General features: G+C 56.1%; 2 protein-coding genes across 7 annotated transcripts in view; one reads left to right on the top strand and one right to left on the bottom strand.

Annotated features, from left to right (window-relative positions):
• LOC307111180 (kynurenine--oxoglutarate transaminase 1) overlaps positions 1 to 3293 on the bottom strand; it is a 27908-nt gene extending 24615 nt beyond the window's left edge. The window contains exon 1 of one of the 3 annotated variants that reach the window (XM_079790856.1): positions 3177 to 3293. The gene's annotated coding sequence lies outside the window, so the exon portion shown is untranslated. The other 2 variants (XM_079790854.1, XM_079790855.1) reach the window with 2 other exon arrangements.
• Positions 3203 to 15128, top strand: part of LRRC8A (leucine rich repeat containing 8 VRAC subunit A) — a 24515-nt gene continuing 12589 nt past the window's right edge. Inside the window, exons 1-2 of one of the 4 annotated variants that reach the window (XM_079790850.1) lie at positions 3203 to 3221; positions 7222 to 7327. The gene's annotated coding sequence lies outside the window, so the exon portion shown is untranslated. Of the gene's footprint in view, positions 3222 to 3375; positions 3529 to 7221; positions 7328 to 8896; positions 9239 to 15128 lie in introns of those variants that run through there. The other 3 variants (XM_079790849.1, XM_079790851.1, XM_079790852.1) reach the window with 3 other exon arrangements.

Below are 15128 nucleotides of genomic sequence, written 5' to 3'. Positions count from 1 at the left end.
CAGGTTAACAAAGTCTCTTGTCAGACAATGAATCCTGTTTTTTGGGGAGGTGGGGGATCTAAAAACAGAGTCCCTAGAAGACAAGGGTTTTATGAAAAACTGTCCCGAGGGAGTGTGACAGCCTGTTTGGGGAGCTCTGACAAGCACACTGGCTTATATATAGGTCCTCCGGGTTTGGAATTAGCCAAGGAGAAATGACTCCTGGAGCCCAGACTGCAGGTTCTTGAGCCTACAGAGGGGTTGGTGGGTGGGGACCCTAAGTGAGACACACAGTAGGTACCCCACTCCTTATTCCTCCTGAAATATCACTCATTAGGGCAGTTTTACACATGAGGGGGAATATATATATATATATATTTTAGTAATGTTCCAGATACTAAATACATATATTTAGTATCTGGAACATTAGGGAGAGTCACATCAGTTTTACAGATGGAGAAACTGAGGCTCAAAGCAGGGAAATGACTTAAGCAAAGTCACAGCCCCAGAAAAGCACAGAAGGACCCCAATGGTCAATTCCAAGCTCAGACCACTGTCCCAGAATGAGGAAGTAAGATGAGCATTTGGGGACTTTTCCAGGGAGCTGGCAGTGCCCACATCTTGTTAGGGCAGCGTGACTCCTCGCCCACAGCAGCTGGAGTGACTCCGGCCTGCTGGCTATGGAAGGGAGGAGCCATGCCCAGCCAGATGTCCGGGCACATTGGCAACCTGAGAACCCAGGTGACAGCCAGGAGCCTCCTGCGCTGACACTTTTATTTACATGGGCAGAGTGTCAGCAAGTTGACTGCCGCTCTGGGGGCCGCATCAAGGGGGGGCGGTCTTCAGTGTGAAGGACTTTCTCATTGCTCTGGACTCTCCCGTGTTTCTTTGTCACCCCACCTGAATATAAACCCGGGAGTCCTCCTCCTTGGAGTTATGGGAGGGAAGGGTGGCGTGGCGGGTGGGAAGCCACAGCTGTCGCCATGTGAAGTGATTCTCCAGGAGGAAAGAGCGATTCACACAGAAGCCAGACTGAATGTTTCTAAGCTGCATCATCTCTGTCAGTTACCTGCAGGTATGAGAGTCTCTGCTTGAGCCTTTAGTCCAGGGGTGGGGAACATCCAGCGCCCGGGCCAAATAAAGCAAGGGGGGGGGGCGGGGGAGAGAAACATTGATGTGAGAGAGCCACATCGACTAATTGCCTCGGGCACACACCCCAACTGGGGGCGGGGAGGGAACCTGCAACTCAGGCCCATACCCTTGACCTTGACGGGAATCAAACCCTTGACCATTCAATGTACAGGCCGGCACTCTAACCACTGAGCACACCAGCCAGGGCTGTTGTCATTTTTTTATTTCGCAATCTAAGGTAAGAGGTCAGTACCCCTGACTAAATAGTCAGGTATCGCATGTTTTTAAAATTCTTGCGCCACACCGGTTGAAAATCACTGCTCCAGCCTCGTCATTTCTCCTTCCAGACATCTATGCATCTTTCAGTCACAGACCAAAAGCGCCCTCATCCGAGAAGCCCTCTTTGACTCACTCCACCAAGGGTTGAGCCAGGTGCTCCCTCCTGCGTGCTCCCGAGGCCCGAGCCACCGCAGCACCCATCACAGATGCTAACTCTGGGTTTCTGTCCCTACACTAGTGAGGCCTTGTGGGAATCTTTGGGGGCAACTTCCTCTGCTCTTCCTTATCTGTGAAATGGGGCTAATCTGCATGTAAAGCACAAAGCAGGCCAGGTGGCCATGGTTTTCATTTTTATAGGTGGGGACGTGGGGGTCAAGTCCACTGTGTCAAGGCTGGAAAGGGGCAAGCCTTGGACTCCAGTCTGGAATCTGGCCTCCAATGTTTGCCTCTCTTCATCCTGTTTGTTCCACTTGTTCAGTCAGTAAGCAGCCAATAAACAGTGGACACCGGCTGTGTGCTGGGCCCCAGGCCTGCGTTGTATGGTTGATAACAAAAAAGCTTCTCGTAGGGAGTGGACAGGCCAGAAATGTGGGCATTGTTAAGTCTGATCAAATAATTGAATCGACACCCCTCCCCTGGGAACTGGCTTTTCAGGTCATTTCACTATGGGCATCCCCTCTGCTGAGACCACATTACACTTTCGGGGACCACATTCCGTTGTCTCCCCTCCGGGTCTGCATAAAGAAGTCTCCGCCCAGAAAGAGCCCACCCAAAGTCTTTAAAAGCCGCTGACTCCCGTCACTGGGTGCTGGAGCCATCCAGGCTCAGCCACCTGGTGTGCGGCGATCGAATAAATTCCTAATTCCTCGCCATTCTGGCCTCCTGCGTTCCTCCTTCGGCGACCTAACAGGTATTAGTGTAAAATCCTCCAGGGCTCACATTCCAGCTCCTCCACTCGCAGGCTCTGAGCTATTGCTAAGATCCAACCTCTCCCAGCCTGTTTCCGCCCCTAATAACAGGGGACGGTAAGTCCTCCCAGCAGGAGGGCTGAAACCTGGCGCTGGCTCAGCGGCCGGTAGAGGAGAGCTGTCACCACCTTCACCATCCTCTTGTTTAAACAACCAACCTGTGCACATGCTAGTAACTTCTTCCCCCGTGCCCGGGTGGGTACCCAGGGCCCCAGTTCTGCCCGGGGCCACCGCAGCTCACTTCTTGTGCATCTTAGCAGAGGAGTGATGCACACCCTCGCAGACACCTACCCCCACACACGCTCCTCAAACGGCAGCGCCGACCAACGCTGTTCTACGTTTTGCTCCTTTCTTTTCATCTAAGGTGTCTTGGAAGTCGTCCTGTATTCGTGCGGACTGAACATTTTTCATTTTAGTAGCTGCACAGGACGCCACCGTATGGATTATTGTTTAACGTGGTCACCGTTACTCTTATTAGGCCGGGAACTGCGAGGACTCGCGATCCAGAGCTGCAGAGCTGGAGTTCGGACCCGGTTCCAGCACCGGCTCTGCTCGACCTTCCCCACCCGTACCTACCCCGGGATGGGGAGGGGATGCGGGTGCAGGCAGGACCAGAGAGCGGGTCAGCGAGAAGCGCGCGCAATTCACTCCCGCCGGCGGCTCCCGGCTGGGGGAGCCTTTGGGCAGCCGGCCTGCTATTACAGCAGCACCAAATGCTGCGAGCACTTCGGCGCAATCCAGCTCGGCACCGGCTACCGGACCCTCCGGCCTCGGCGCTTACGTCGGGGCAGCAAACGCTCAGCAATATCAGCTACTCACCTCTGCGCCCGCCGCTGCGGCCCGGTCGCCAAGGACTCCGCGAAGGTTAGAACCGTCCCTGTCCCTTTAAAGGGGCCGAGCCCGGGCTCCGCTACTTCCGCCCCCAAACAACATGGCGTCGGCGGGGAGAGGAGGGGGAGAGGACGCGGACATGGCACCCCTTAAAAAGATGGCGACGCCCTGGCCGCCGCGTTCGCGCCTCGGGGTGACGTCACTTCCGGGGCGGAGGAGACTGAGTGGTGCAGTGAGGGACAAACAAAAGGAGGCGCCGGAGGGGCCCGGAGACCGGTGGCCGGACTGAGCGGCGGGGCCCGGGGGCTGCCTGCTGGGCGGCCGGGCGCGGCGGGCCCAGGTGAGTGGGTGGCGTGGGGGAAGGGGCGCGAGCTGTCACCTCTCAAAACCCACTCCTACCCGCCCGCCGCTAGCTGCCCTGCTCCAGGCATCCGGCAGCTCCAGCTCTCCCTCTGGGGCCGGCTCCCGGGGGCCTCCGGCGGCAGGTCTCTCTGTCTGCGCCCTGCGTCCGGCTTCCCCACCCTGGGTCTCTGCGGCCGCACCCTCTCCCCGGTGCCGCGGCGCGCGAGCCCCCTCCCAGGCACCCCGTGCCTCCCTGCGCGCTACAGACTGGGAGTTTCCGCCTCGGCTCCCCCAGGTCCCCTGGTCATCCCCTGGGTTCCCCCAGATCCTCACCCCTCCGCACGCACACTCCCCGCTTCGTAGAGGTTCCACCTCTGGGCTCTCCCCTTGCCAGCTCTTTTTCATGTTCAGAGGTTCCCCCTGCTCTCTTCTCCTGGGCTCCCGACCCCTCCTTTCCTCTTGGGCCCCTCCTCCTCTTGGTCCGGCGGGAACTGTGCCCCGACTTGGGGACAGGGTCCCCGGCTAGGCTCTGGGGCCTGTCTGGGCTGGGGTTCCCGGGAAGACGGGTCCTGGTTCTGAGGCCCTGGAGTCTGCCCATGTCCTGTGCATCCAGATGGGCCTTGGGGGCAGATCTGATTGGGTCCGGCCGGTCCGCTATGGGGGAGCTGGAGATCCCGCAGAGTTGGCTCCCAGGCTGGAGGCACATCGCCCAGGGTCCTTGTGGTTCATGATGATTCTGCTCCTTTGGTTGACGGCTTCTTCCCCTTGATCTGGACTGGGATGAACCAAGATTGGGCTGGTCCCAGCTGATGCAACTGCTGCCTTTTTTGGAAAGGAAGAGGATGGTTGGGGGTGTCTGGCAGCCTCCCCCTGGTAGGGACTTGACTGAAAGGGTGGGGCCGCCCCTTGGTGACCACAGTCCCCTGACCTACCTCTTCTCTGCCCTACCCAGGGAGCCTTTTGAGGATGAGGAGGGAGGAAGCTTGGTGAGGGAAAGGGAATTTGGGCCTAAATTGTGGAGGAAGGATTTGGAGGAGCTGAAAGCCTCCCAGGGGCCTCTCTCACCTTTCCAATTAGGACCCCCGATGACCCCTGCCACACTGTCTCCTGCCCTCTGAGCAGACGGACTGGCAGACAGACAGACCGGAGGCAGACAGGGGAGGTCTGTTGTTCATGACACTTCCTGTGTAGGAGATGGAGGAGTGGGAGTTTGTTCAGAGGGACGGGGCAGTGCCCGTAGCTCACTCACATTGGCGTTGCCTTTGTGAAGGTCAAGTCTTCCTCTGGCTCACCAGGGGAGGCGAGGGCAGATGACTCGTGCCGGAGGCTGGCTTTTCGGAAGATGCTGGGCGTGAATGACATGATGTCTGCCTCCCTGTGTTCCCAGCTTTAGAGATTCTTTGGGGTTGGGTCTAGTGCCCCTCTGCCTTCGAGGGGCTGTGGGACACAGAGCAGGGGCCGAAGACATCTTCGTGACTCCCCCTGGAAGGCACCCGGACTGCTTTTGTAGTCCATCCCTTTGGCACCCGCATGAGGAAGCGGTGTCCTCTGCACACTTGGAGTGGCCTTGCTGGACAGCGGGGCTCCTGAGGTTTAACCCTGATGGGTCAGAACTCGGGGATGTGGCTGGGCACGGGGTTGCCGCCTGGACCTCGCTGGCTGGTAGGCGTTGGAGAGAAGGAATCAGTCTGATTCCTGACTCCTTCTGAGAGTGGAGGGGACCCTGAGTGGGACACTGAGGCATAGGCAATGGTCTCAGGCCTCCTGAGGAATCAGGGGGGATGGATGTGGCACCCGAGAGCCCAGCACACCCTCTCCATCCCTGGCTCACTCCCTCACGCAGCCGTCCTTTAGGCCGTGCCCGGCCTGGCCCAGGAGTGGTGTGAGGAGAACACAGTTCCTGGCCTGGTCCGAGTTGCAGTCTCGGAAGAGAGGCAGACAGGAAAACATGGCTGCAGCTTAATAATAGAAATGTGACAGAGCAGCCCAGAGGAAAGAGGCATTGGCTCTGGGCGAATATGTAGGGGGTGGTCCCTGTGTGTCTCCCAAAAGAGGAAGGAGTGGGAGAATCAGTTACAGGGAGTCCAGAGGCTGGGGTTCTAGTCCTGCTATGCCACAGACAAGTGCCTGGACTGCGTAGTGTGTATCCCGTCCTTGCCGAGGAGGGCAGGGCGGGGGTAGAGGCTGGCTTAGATGGCCTCTGGCTTCTGCTTAGAGCAGTGGTCGGCAAACTCATTAGTCAACAGAGCCAAATAGCAACAGTACAACGATGGAAATTTCTTCTGAGAGCCAAATTTTTTAAACTTAAACTTCTTCTTTTTTTTAAAATATATATATTTTATTGATTTTTTACAGAGAGGGAGAGAGATAGAGAGTTAGAAACATCGATGAGAGAGAAACATCCATCAGCTGCCTCCCGCACACCCCCCTACTGGGGATGTGCCCGCAACCAAGGTACATGCCCTCGACCAGAATCGAACCTGGGACCCTTCAGTCCGCAGGCCGACGCTCTATCCACTGAGCCAAACCGGTTTCAGCTAAACTTAAAATTTCTTCTAACGCCACTTCTTCAAAATAGACTCGCCCAGGCCGTGGTATTTTGTGGAAGAGCCACACTCCAGGGGCCAAAGAGCCGCCTGTGGCTCGAGAGCCGCAGTTTGCCGACCACTGGCCTAGAGCTTCTCTAGGGGCTTTCCTGCCTAGTTGCCATCACCAGATGTGGGTTTACTGACTTACTGTCTCCCCGTGGGGCTGGAGAGACCATCCTCTGCCTCTTTCCGCCCAGCACAGTGCCCAGCACTGAGCAGGTGGTAAGTGCTCCATGGCCTGAATGGTTGAAAGGCTCCTCAACCCCTCCTAGCACCCTTCAAGCTACTTTGTCTGCACTCCCCCCGCCCCCTTCCTGCTGACCCCTGCTTCTCCTCTGGCTCTCCCTGATGGCTGGGCCGCACTCCCAGCTCCTGGCTGGCGTAGATGCTCCCCGACCCCTGTTGTGGTCTGAGTACACTCTGTCCCCACCCTGCTAACTTGTCTTGTTCATTCTTGTGAACATTTCTGAGCAGAGTGCTGGCATGTAGTAGATGCTCACTAAATGCTTCTTGACTAATAGATAATGGCTGAGCCTTGTGTTTTGAGTTGAAATCATGTGCCTGGGCTGAGGATTTGTCTTTACCTGGGTCTGGCTCACCCCATAATAGCTCATCTCTCTCCACATCCCACTTCCAGCCCTGGGTCAAGCCAGGTTGACCCGCTCAGCATTCTCTAGATGCCACGTTCTTGCCCCTCTGGGCAAACAGGTGCTGTTCCTTCCGCCTGGAATGTCCTTTCTCCAACTCCTACTCTTCCTCAGCAGTCAACTCAGACAACACCTTTTCCAGGGAGCCTTCCCTGACCCCATCAGTGTGGGTCTCGGGTTCCCTCCATGCTCCCATGGCTTCCTGCGTAGGAGATGGAGGAGTGGAAGTTTGTTCGGAGGCTCCGGGCTCCCCGCAGCAGGGCCCTGGGCTCTCAAGAGCCACTTGTAACTGTCGACTTGGCATCTCCCCAGTAGACTGTCTGATTCCCTCTTGTCACCCCAGAGCCCAGCTGAGGGCCTGGCACCAAGCAGGCACTCGGAAAATGTTGGCAGCACAGCAGGTAACCCTGATAGCCACACACATCCCTGCTGACAGTGGCTCTTGCTTCCTCGTAGGGAGGCAGCTTCCATGGAGCGAAAGAAATGCCAGGACCCTGCCCAGACAGAAGTGGGCCAGCCTCCGCACCGACAGCCAGCACGCAGATAGCAGAGCCGCCCCGGGGTAAGGACTGGGCCCCCTCCTGCAGGCCAGCACGGCCTCCGCTCAGGCACCTTCCCCAGCCTGGGGAGCAAAGGGCAGTGTCTCCTCCGTCTCTGCAGTCCTTTGCTCTTCTCACTGTAGATCCCGGGCGTCTAGGGCAGAGGTGACAGAGGACAGAATCCTTCCTGCTCCTCCCAGCTCAGCGGCCTGCTGAGCAGTATGTGGTCGCCGTCCTCTTCGAACGCCAATGTTAAGTTTCGTTGCCGACCTCTGGTTTTTCTCCTTCAGCCCAGATCTTGTCGGCCTGGCTTGTTGTGGGTACTGTCTCATGAGCACATTTCCCGAGGCGTGTTCCATGGAACGCCAGTGGAAAACAACGCCTTGTCCTTGCTGCAGGACTTCTCAGAGCCTTGAGTGCATTGAAGTGAGCATGCTGAGGCTCTGAGAAGGAGCGGGCGAGTCGTGTTTCCCCACGCTTACTTGAGCGTGTGGATGGACCTCTTTGGGGACTAGGGTTCCTTGGCCTACGCTTTGGAAAACAGTTCCTAAAGGTAGGAGAAGGCACTGGTCAGGACCAACACCTTGTAGTCAGACCTGGGTTTGCGTTCCAGCTGTCTCCATAAGTGACTGTGGACCGCTGTGAGCCTCAGTGTCCTCGTGGATAAAAAGGGGATATGTCAGTCCCTCCCCTCCCTTTGGGAGAGTTTGAAGATTAGATATGCTGATACAGGGAAAGGCACTTAGCTGAGTGTGTGTCCCAGAGCTCGCTCCCTCATATAGCGGTGTGTGTATAGACTGCTCTGACATTTGGAAAACACACCTTCACCAATGATCTCCTTTGATCAGTTGAGGGAGCTCAGACAGTGGCCTTCATCCCCTTTTTACAGACATGGAAGTTGAGGCTGAGAGGGGAGAAGCAATTTACCCAAACTCATCAGGAAAGGAAAGAAGGGAGGGACATGGGACTTGAACCTGATCCTGGAATCCTGGGCCAGGCTCCTTTGCTCCGTGCCCCAGGCCTCCCGGATCCACCTCCCACCTCGGCTTTCTGTTAAGGAAAGCCTGGCCCTCCCTAGCCCGGATTTTAAAAGAAATAATCATCTTGTTGTTGTTGTTATTTCGTAATTACCAACAGAGTTGCATGTTCATTATGTTTTTATAATGTTTTGGTTTAAATGTCACATGGAAAGTGAAAGTCTCCCGCGGTCCCCCTCTCCAGAAGTGTGAATGGGGAGGGGTATATTCTTCCACATGTATTACTACTATTTGCTTATTGATCCAAAAGCACGTCCTGTTTCAGCTGCTGTTCACCGCTTGCTCTGGCTTCATTAATCGTTACCCCTGGGCCTTGCTCCCAGGCGAGGGGAGGTCTGAGAGTGTGTGTCCTGTCCGAAGGTCCCGACACTGGTTCTTGAACCCATGCCCCTTGCTCCCTTCCCTCTCCATGCGGGGGTTCTGAGCAGTGTGTTGGGGCATTGCAGCCGCAGAGGTGGGTGGGAAATGCCTGGTGTGTGGTGTTGTTGCCTCTCCTGTTTATTGGGACAAGGTCAGCAATTCTGGGCCCTGCCCTGTAGGAGTTTCCTGTTGGTTTTGAGGAACTCTGTCCTGCCGAGAGGGAGGCCTGAGCTGAAGTCTCTGGCCAGCGATGAGCAGGAAGCAGCAGGTCCTACTTATCTGAGATCAGAATTCCTCCTCCGTGCCAGGCACGGCGTGGAGGGAATGGCATGGGCCGGCCTGAGAGGTTTGGCCTTTAGGTTTTGGCCTCCCTGACTGCCTAAGGCAGGGAGGGGTGCAGTTGGAAGGTTGAGGGGATACGCACGAGTTTGCCTGAGTCTGGCCCTGACTCAGTTTACCCTGGCAGCTCCTGGCAGAAACCCTGGTCTTGGAGCTGTTGCAATGCTGCTTTCAGGTTTGAGCCTTGAGGGTGGGCAGGTGAGAAGATGGAGGGGCCGCGCTGTGGCTTGGGTCTACAGATGCTCTGTTGGGGCACAGAGGCCTCAGGCTGGGTTTGGGCAGGAGGGACTTGGGGCCTGGCAGCCTGGTTTGGTGGAACCGGGGGAGTGACTTGGCAGGATCAAGCTGGGGATGAGATCTGTGCCCGAGGGGTCTCCCTCACGTGGCAGGGTTCTCGGGCGCGTGGCCTGGAGTGGGCCTCTGCCTCTACCTCCCTCCTTCCAGCAGCAGGGCCTTCGGGCCCCGGGGTCGTCCTCCGTGGCCGCGATCTGAGCCCTGGGCACCGTGCTGGGTCATGACATACATTTGCACCTTCCCTGCCGCAGCCACCTGTGGAGGTGGTGTCATCGTTTTACAGGCCAGGGACCAGGGCTGGCAGGGACAAGGGCTCTTGCCCAAAGTTGCCTTAACGGCAAAGCCAGGACCCGAACCTGGTTCTGTTTGCCCTGGCAGCCTGTGCTGTTACCCCACCTTCCGCTTTGCTTTTCTCCGGTTCTCAGGCTGGGGGCGGGGGTACTTCAGAGTCTCCTGGGAGCTTGTTGAAAATGCTGGTTCCCCTGAGCCCACCGCCCAGGGACCTGCAGGCAGAGCCTGGGAGCTGGACAGGAATCTGTGCTTGGACGAAGCTCCCCAGGCTGTCGCGAGGCCGGTGGTCACTGACCAGGGCGACTCTTTCAGCCCTGGCCCCACCTCTGGTGACAGAGTCCCTCTGCCCCAGAGCCGGCGCCCTGGGTTTGAAGCCGGCTGAGCTCCCCTCGGGACCGGGGTGTTAGTGACCTCCCGGCATGTGTGTGTCGGGTGGGGACTTTAACCTTCTCTCCTCAAGGATGTGTGGGGCTCACGTTCCTAGAATGACGTTCACTGCCAGCCACAGACATCCCTGCTGACTATCCCGATGCGTTTCTACTGCATCTCGTAGCAAGTTCTACATTCAGACATCTCCTGAGGGCTGAAAACCTCAGAATTAAATAGCCAGCTACCATGTAGCCTCTGCCTGCAGTGGCGTTCCACGGGAGTCCAAGTGGCTGTAAAATTCCACCGCTCTCACGTGCCAACTGGACATCTCAGGCGCTGCCAAACTCGCGCCCTCTAACAGAGTCGGGGTGTCGGCAGGTGCACTGACCGGCGGTGGGGCAACCTGGCAATCCCATCCTTCAAATCTCCCAGCTGGTGCCCCGGTCAGCATCCCGGGGGCAGCCCCTCGGCCCCCGGCCCCCGGGATCTCAGCAGAAGCTGCATTGCACCTGGGGAGCTCCCGCCCACATTCTGTAACCTGTCCAGAAGGCAGTGCCGTTTTCTCTATCCTCACCCAAGGACATTTTAAAAATTGACTTTAGAGAGAGGAAGGGAGGGCGAGAGAGAGGGATTGATCAGTTATTTCCCATACGCGCCTCGACTAGGGGGTCAAAACTGCAACCTGGGTATGTGCCCTGACTGAGAATCGAACCCACAATCTTTTTGGCGTACAGGACGATGGACACTCCAGCCAGCTGAGCCCCCCGGCCAGGGCACTGGTATTCATAGCAGATCAAGACCTGTCTCTAAGGCAGGGGTCCTCAAACTTTTTAAACAGGGGGCCAGTTCACTGTCCCTCAGACCGTTGGAGGGCCGGACTATAGTTTTAAAAAAACTATGAACAAATTCCTATGCACACTGCACGTATCTTATTTTGAAGTAAAAAACAAAGCGGCAAAAACACCCGCATGTGGCCCGCGGGCCGTAGTTTGAGGACGCCTGCTCTAAGGCCTCTCTGCCCCACGGGCCCACACCCGACACTGAGCTTCTGGGCCCGACCCAGAGCTGGGCTCCCTTCCAGCGTTCCCTTAAAGCTGCACCTGAGACGCAGAAGCATCTGAGTATGGCCTGCTGGGGTTCCAGAAAGAGACCTGGTTTCCATGCCTCCCTCAGGAAAAGGGATCTTGTTCCAGAAAGCATCTCCGGGCCTGGGTGCCTGGCAGGCCCAGGAGCCCAGCCTTTGAGGCGGATTGGCACAATGGAGAGTCAGATCTGGGGGGATCTTTCCCACCACCTAGTTTTGTGTCCTTGGACAGGTCACTTAACCTCCCTGGGCCTCAGACTTCAGATCCTTAAAGACTCTGATAAGACTTACCCTAATAATAGCAGCAGCTAACATTACAGCGGCAGGCGCTGGGCCAGAAGTTTCTGTGGACTGCCTCCTTTAGTCCTCATTACCACCCTATAAGGAATGGACTCAGCAGCCCATTTTACAGATGAGGAAACCAGAGTCCTGGCAGGCGAAGTGGCTTTCCAAAGGTCACACGCTGGAGCCACCTATTGGTTTGGGTGGAGCCTGGGCGCTGAGGCACAGGAAGTGCTGGGTGCAGTGTCAGTAACCAGCCGCTCTCATGCCAGCCTGGAGGGTTGGGGGGAAGCCCTCACCTCCAGCTTGGCCTCCTGCTCCCGGTGGGGCAAGTCCAAGGTGGGTGTCCCTTACCTGCACCCTTTATCCCTAAGGCAGGCCCCGCCCTTGCAAGTTTGCAGGAGGACAAGCCTGTTTGGGAGGCCCAGCCCAAATGTGAGAGCAGTTTGGAACTGAAACTTGTTCCCCTCCCCCCTCTGGCCCAGAATGTCTCCCCTTTTCCCTTCCCCGGGGAAGTGAGGGTGTGCCCTTCTCCGCAGGGAGAGTGCCAAGCCAGGCAGCGCCCCCAGCCCCCAGCTGCTGACTCACTCCAGCTGGGTGTGGGGGCCTAGAGGGCAGTGCCTTGCGCTTGGGCGGGTGTGGGCTGTGTGCACCATGTGACAAGGTCACCTCCTCTCTTCTGGCTCGGGGACCAGAGGAGGCTGGGGGCGCTGGCCAAGGAGCAGATTCACAGGCTCAGAGCCCTCCTGGGACAAGGCCAGCGACCCAGTGTCCTCCTGGGGCCTCTTGGAAATGGCTCTGCCCCTCCCTGGGAGAGTGTTGGAGAGACAGCCTCCCCCCTACCCTCTTGCCTGGGAAGTCTTCCCAGCCTCTCTGAGCTTCAACAAAAGGCTCTCTGTGCCCTGTTTTCCCGCTGCCCTGCCTGCTGCCACCGCTCAGGTGTGGAACCCAAATCTCTGTAGGTTGCAGAGGGGCTGGAGCTTGCTGGGTGGTCTCACTCCGGGCCGAGGGGGCAGCGTGCCATTTCTTTGACTCCTGTTCTGTCCATAAGAAGCTTAAGGAGGAAATCAACAACGGGGACCAGGCTTGATACCCAAGGGGTGGTGCTGGGGGCCTCTAGGTGTCTGGTCTGGCCTGTAGGTATTTGTGTTTGCAGCTCAGCCCTCACCTGGGTGTCCCCCCACCCCCACGCCCACCCCCTTGAGTCCTGGGAGGTTGTCTGCCCTGGCAGCTGGGTGTGGTAACTATAGCGTGCCTTCCTGTGTCAGACTTGGGTTCACACGACATGCATCGTCTTAGGTGTAATCCTCACAATAAGCCTCTGAGGTAGGGACCGTAACAGTCCCCTTTTACCGTTGAGGAAACTGAGACTCAGAGGGGAAAGGCTGTGGGTCTGAGCTCACCCACCCTGAGACTCGCTCCCCCGGTGAGGACTGGGCCCTGGTGGGTGCCTGCTCCTGGGAAGGAGCGACTGACCTTTTTCTAACGCAGTGGATGGCAGGTACTTCTCGTAAACTTTTACGATCCTCAGAGACCACACAGTGAGGAAGGCCTTTGGCTTCTTCCTCCTTATAAAAGTACCAAATTTGCCTGGCCCAAACGGTGTGGCTCCATGGTTGAGCATCGACCTATGAACCAGGAAGTCGCGGTTTGATTCCTGGTCAGGGCACATGCCTGGGCTGTGGGCTCCATCCCCACTGGGGGTTATACAGGAGGCAGCTGATCAGTGATTCTCGTCATGGATATTTCTCTCTCTCCCTCTCCCTGCCTCTCTGAAATCAATAAAAATGTATTTTTAAAAATAAAACAAGTAATTTGCCTGGGGTCATGGAATTGTTTCATGGCAGAGCTGGATTTGAACCTGTGTCTCCCCAACTCCAAAGCTCTTGTTCTTTGCACTCCTGAGATCAGCCTGCCGCCCCGGGGAGGGTGGGGCCTCAGGGTTGCTCCTGCCTGTGTAGGCACCATGGGAAGGGTCTGGCTGCACCCTACCCACTTCCGCATCTCCTTGGGGGCAGGGCAGGATCGGGAGGGTGATGCCGAACCTGCTGGGTCCTCAGCGGCCACAGGTGCTGCTGCACCAGCGAGCAGCAGGCCAGTTGGAAGGAGGAGCTGAATCTGCTGCCCTGGCAACCAGTCCAGTTGCCACTGCCTCCAGCTGAGCCTGGCAGGTGTGAGGGCCAGAGAGGACCAACCGGGTGATTGTTTTGGTAAATCTTGTATGAAATAGTTTAAGCACACAGGAAGGTATAAAACTAAAACACTTGTTTTTATATCCAAGACTTAATTTTTGCAATAATTGCTTCGGATCTCTCTCTCAAATTATTTCAGGCACAATTAAAGTATCTTTTCCAACGCCATTTTCTCCCCACTAAGTGAAATTATTACCTTGATTTTTGGGGCCCACCATGCATGTTTTTATGCCTTCACTACACGTGGCATACACATGATAGAAAACCTTATGTAATGTGTGTATCGGACTATAGCTTGTTTTTAGTTCGTTGTTTTTGAGGTCTGTCTACCCAGGTAGCGTTTTCTTTGCTTTCCTGTTCAGCTGTATGATTACAGCAGTTTATCCTTCCGCCCCTTGATGATATTTAGCAAGTTGCTGACCTTTTGCTATTAGGAACAGCAAACTCTTCCGTGAGCACCCTGTGCATGGCTTCACATGTATGTGTAAAGCTGTTCTCCCAGAGCTGCAGCTCGGAGCAATGGCTGGACTGTGGGACCTGCGTGCCCGAGCGTCCTCTAGGAATTCAACATTGCTGCAGGCGCGGGGGAGTGAAACGGCATCTGGTTGTTTTAATTTGCATTTAGTAGTGAAATTAATAATTACTTCATTAATTTCCACTTGCATTTTTTTCTTTAACTTGTCTATTCATATATTTGGCCTTTTTTTTTTCTTCAACTGATTGTCTTTTTTTGTTTTCAATCCTCACCTGAGGGTTTTTAAAAAAATTGATTTTAGAGAAAGAAAGGGAAGGAGGGAGAGACAGACAGACAGACATTGATGTGAGAGAGAAACAGTGATCTGTTGCCTCCCGTATGTGCCTCAGCCGGGGATCGAGCTACGTGCCCTGCCGGGGAATGGAACTCGCCACCTTTCGGTGTGGGGACAGCGCTCCAACCGACTGAGCCCACCGTCCCGGGCTCGATTGCCTTTTTCTAATGGTTCTAGGAGTTCGGTGTTTGATTTGTGATCACACGCCCCTTGGCACCTTGACCATGTTTTACAAAATATGGGTACATCTGTGACAGAGTCCCTGCTCCCTTCCAGACAGGGAAACTGAGGCCCTGGCAGAGAAGCCGTTTCCACACCTCTGCTAGGAGGCACTGCTGGCTCTGGAGGGCTAAGCCAGGGAGGGGGTGGATGCACTGTCTGCAGGAAAGTTCCCACTCCCTGAGTCTGCCCCCTGTCCTTCCATGCTCTCCTCACCACACCCAGTGTGTCCCAGGGCAGCTGTCCGGTGAGGTCTGCTCCATCTGAAGGGCCTCCTGGAGGAGATCTGATGTGAGGGTGCCCTCTGTAACTTACAGGCAAATCACTTCTACCCCTGAGCCTCAGTTTCCCTATCTGTAAAATGGGCATGAGGAATATTATCCAGCCTAGAAAGGAAGGACATGTTAATACATGCCGCAACATGGGTGAACCTGAGGACATTATGTTAAGTGAAATAAGCCGACACAAAAGGACAAGTAGTGTGTGAGTCCGCTGATAGGAGGGCCCAGGGTTGTCAGATGGATGGAAAGTAGAATGGTGGTTGCCAG

Source organism: Cnephaeus nilssonii, assembly GCF_951640355.1.
Source record: "Cnephaeus nilssonii genome assembly, chromosome: 14".
NCBI classification, from domain to species: Eukaryota; Metazoa; Chordata; class Mammalia; order Chiroptera; family Vespertilionidae; genus Cnephaeus; species Cnephaeus nilssonii.
Note: the sequence above shows the minus strand (reverse complement) of the source record. Positions and strands in the feature narration are given on the sequence as shown.